This window comes from Rattus rattus, chromosome 8 (genome assembly GCF_011064425.1).
Source record: "Rattus rattus isolate New Zealand chromosome 8, Rrattus_CSIRO_v1, whole genome shotgun sequence".
Classification (NCBI taxonomy): domain Eukaryota; kingdom Metazoa; phylum Chordata; class Mammalia; order Rodentia; family Muridae; genus Rattus; species Rattus rattus.
Genome location: NC_046161.1, coordinates 96,865,528 through 96,869,845, shown reverse-complemented (window position 1 = coordinate 96,869,845; position 4,318 = coordinate 96,865,528). Strand labels below are relative to the sequence as shown.

Sequence of the window (4,318 nt, the reverse complement as noted above, 5' to 3'; positions counted from 1 at the left end):
ATTGAAATTTTTTTATTGTAAATGAAGTTGTTACGACCTTCATCTTGCACAAAACTTTCTGATTTTGTGTTTCTTTCGGGCAAACTCCCTGTAATTGTGTTCTCAGATTGATTTTCTGTCTTGATGGTCTAACCGTATTACTGCCAGTTTCTTCTTTCCGGTCTGGCAACAGGTACTTTATGTGCTAGCTGCTCTCATACCAAGTGCATATGTGTGTGCTGCTGCTACCCTTCCTTCTTAATTTACCCAGGCGTCGGTATGTAACGACTGTCTACACTTCTAGATCAGTGGTTCACGACCTCCCTAACGCTGCCGCCTTTTAACACAGTTCCTCATGTTATGGAGACCCCCTCCCCCCACCATAAAATTATTTCCGTTGCTACTTCATTAGTGTAAGCTTGCTACTGTTATGAGTTGCGATGTAAACACTTTTTGGAGATAGAAGTTTGCCAATAGAGTCACAGCCCACTGATTGAGAATGACTGTTCTAGAGCCAAGCATTTAAGCCTGAGTCATCCTTCTCTAAGTACGGCTTCTCCTGCTTTCTTTTAGCTTCCATTTGCGGGAGAACATTTCATCCCTCTGCAGCTGTGCACGTCCTAGAATCTCAAGCAAGTCTCTTGCAGGTGCAGATGGCTGGATTTTCTCATTTGGTTTTGGTTTTTCAAATCCTTTCATCCACTCTGTGCCCTTCCCACTGGGTGGTTCAGTTCCCTCACATTTAAAGCTGGCGTTGACAGGGAAGGGACTGCCACTCTGGTAACTGTTCTGTTTTCCCAGTGGTTTGGGTTTGGTTTTGTTTTCTCCTTCTGTCCGTCTCTTGATGACTTTCGTGTTTCCCTGCTTTCCTGTGTTGCTTGATTTTGATCCATTTCTCGTCCTCTCTTGTGTAATCAGCACAGATATTTCCACCGTGGTCATGGGAGGCTCACCTAAAATATGTAATGGTCACGACAGCCTACTTTAAACTATAACAACATTTTCTCTTGAATGAAAGAGCGCTGTGTCCCTCTCCATATTCTATAGCATTAATGCCATGGTTTACAACTATGTATTCTATACTCTTATCAGAATTTAGATATCATTGCCTATAGTCATCCAGTCTTCTAGATTTTCTTAGTAATTACAGTTTAGCCACCAATATAATAGTAACGTAATATTCGTTTCTGTCTATATATTTATCAGCAAATTTAAATATTTTAATGCTGTCATGCTATGTTTAGCTTTCTCTTAGTGTGAAGGGTTTTCTTCACTATTTCTTATACAGAGCACCTATGAGAAATCCCTTCACTTTCATTTATCAAAAGAAAGTATTATCTCTTCATTTTTGAAGGATAGATTTCTTTTTTTTTTCTTGAAGAATAGATTCCTAGGTATGGTATTATCGGTTGATGGTTTTGTCTTTCAGCATTTAGAACATAGAATTGAATCCCCCTCTGGTCCCCCTCACAGTTATCAGAATGGTGAGTATCCATTACACAAGAGCTGGCAAGTATGGCTGAGGATGAAAAGAGAGACTGTGGGAGGACAGACAAACTGTGCAGCTACTTTGGAAAACAATGTGGAGGGGCCTCAAAACCTTAAAAACCAATCAACCGTGCAACCCAGCAATCCCAAAGGTCATGAAATCAGTGCCTGACAGAAACATCTGCCCTGCTGTGGTCATCGAAGTATTATTAATAATGGCTAAGGTATGGAAGCAGCTGAAGTGCCCATTGTTAGATAACTGAACAAAGGAAATGGAATATTATTCGGCCTTTAAAAAGATGAAACCCCAGCTTTTGCAATGCTGTAGAATAGCCAGTGTAGTTAACAGCCACATAAAAGCTTGGGCATGCGCTGTGACCTCAGGACTTGGTGGTCAGGAGGCAGAGGCAAGAGGATCCCTAAAGCCCGCTCAGTGTAGCTGAATCTGTGAACTTGAGGTCCAGTGAGAGACCGTCTCAAAGCCTAAGGGGAGAGTGATGAAGGAAGAAGACCCCCAGTGTCAACCTCTGGCTGTCCCAGGAAAGTGCATACACATACACTAGCATGTATACACACACACACACACACACACACACACACACACACACACACACACACACAGAGAGAGAGAGAGAGAGAGAGAGAGAGAGAGAGAGAGAGAGAGAGAGAGAGTCACGGTCACAGTCACGGTCACAGTCACACACACCCAAAGAAAAACTGGCTTAGCTCACTTTAATGTAGAATCCAAAACCACAAGCATAAAGCAAATAACTTATTTTTCTTGTTGCTATGATCACAAGAAATCACTAGAAAGGGGAAGCATTTATTTTGACTCAACAGTTGACGAAGGGATCCATCCTCCCAGGCACAGATGGCAGGATAGGAGGAAGGTGAGGTGGACGGTCACATAGTGTCCATAGGCAGGAAGTAGGGCTGAGCTACCAAGCCTCAAGATTTGTCCCTGGTGACCCACTTCTTTAGCAAGGCTCAACCTCCTAAAAACTCCACAACCTCCCTAAACAGGCCATAGCTGGGGACCAATGTGCAAACATGAGTCTATGGGGAGGGGGCCATTTCACATTCAAACCACTACACTTAGAAGCTTTGAGATCTACAGCCATGCCACCCTGAATGCTCCCCATCTCATTTGATCTCAGAAGCTAAGCAGGGTCAGACCTGGTTAGTACTTGGATGGGAGACTGCTTGGGAATACCAGGCACTGTAGGCTTTAAAAACAAAACAAAACAAAACAAAACAAGAAGCTGTGGGATGGTGACTGCCAGAGGGAAACGATTGGAATGGGAGAAATACAGGTCAAAAGCGATGACCTTAGAGCTGTCTAGCACAGCCTGAGGACCACAGTTAACAACACTGCACTGCATACCGAGACCTTTTTGAGAAAGGGGAGTGTAGGTGCTTTTGAATCACAAATTAAAGGTGACCACGTCTTACAAGTTGCTTGACAAGTTATTTTATTCCATGCATACCAAGCATCATGGTAAACAATTTCTATTTATATATAACTTTCAAAAAAATAAATACCTTTTAAGAAGGGAAATAAGGGGTTGGGGATTTAGCTCAGTGGTAGAGCGTTTGCCTAGCAAGCACAAGGCCCTGAGTTTGGTCCCCGGCTCCGAAAAAAAAAAATAAATAAATAAAAGAAAAGAGAAAAAAAAAAGAAGGGAAATAAAAGATCAGGGTACAGTGACTCGCGCCTGTAATCCCAATACTTGGTAGGAGGATTGCTGCAAGTTTCAGGCCAGCATGGGATACACGATGAATTTTAGGACTTCCAGGAATCCAGAGTTGACCCTGCCTAAATAATGATAATAATAATAGTAGTAGTAGTTATAGTAATAATTATTATAGTAATGGTTATAATGTATTGTTGGTGTTACTATTGCTGTGAAGAAATGCTATGACTGAAGAAAGGATTTATTTGGTTTGTGCCTCTGTGCCACAGTGCATCACCAATGGAAGGTAAGACAGGGTGGAGCCTGGAGGCAGGAGCTGACGCAGAGGCCATGGAAGGGTGCTGCTTACTGACTTGCTCCTCATGGCTTGTTCAGTCTCATAGAACCCAGGACCACCAGCCTAGGGATGGAACCACTTACAATGGGCTGGCCTCTCCAGCACTGGTCACTAATTAAGAAAAATGCCCCACGGCTTGAGTACTGGACTATCTTATGGGGGCATCATTTTAATTTTTTTTTAAGATTTATTTATTTTATGTATGTGAGTACACTATAGCTGTTTTCAGACACACCAGAAGAGGGCATCAGATCCCATCACAGATGGTTGTGAGCCACCATGTGGTTGCTGGGAATTAAACTCAGGACCTCTGGAAGAGCAGTCAGTGCTCCTAACCGCTGAGCCATCTCTCCAGCCCTGGAGGCATCTTTTTATTTGAGGCTTTCAAATAACTTTAGTCTGTGTCGAGTTGACATAAAACTATCCAGTTCAAATAATAATAATAATAATAATAATAATAATAATTTAATAATAATAACAACAACAACAGTAACAATAACATAATGAGAAAGAAAGAAAAGGGAGATTCATATACTTGAGCTCTTTGAGGCACACTTAAAATATTTCGATCTCTGTTTAGTATCTCTTTTTATTTTAACTGAATGGAAATAAAGTACAATGTAAAATTCCATTCTATTGTATTCCAAGTTTAAAGTGTCATGCATGCTGTCGGACAGCATAGAGTTAGATTCTTAGAACTTATTATTTATGGTCTGATAAAGGTCTCTAGTTTCCTTACCATTTACTTCCTTTGAAGAACTTAAAAAAAATGTATATTTATGTTCTTGTACAGAGTGGGAATCTTATGTGCTGGGTCTCA

At 41.4% G+C, this 4,318-nt stretch overlaps 1 pseudogene; it reads left to right on the top strand.

The window, feature by feature from the left end:
- The first annotated feature begins 2,576 nt into the window (after window positions 1–2,576).
- LOC116908321 lies at window positions 2,577–2,695 on the top strand (annotated as a pseudogene).
- Window positions 2,696–4,318: the final 1,623 nt, after the last annotated feature.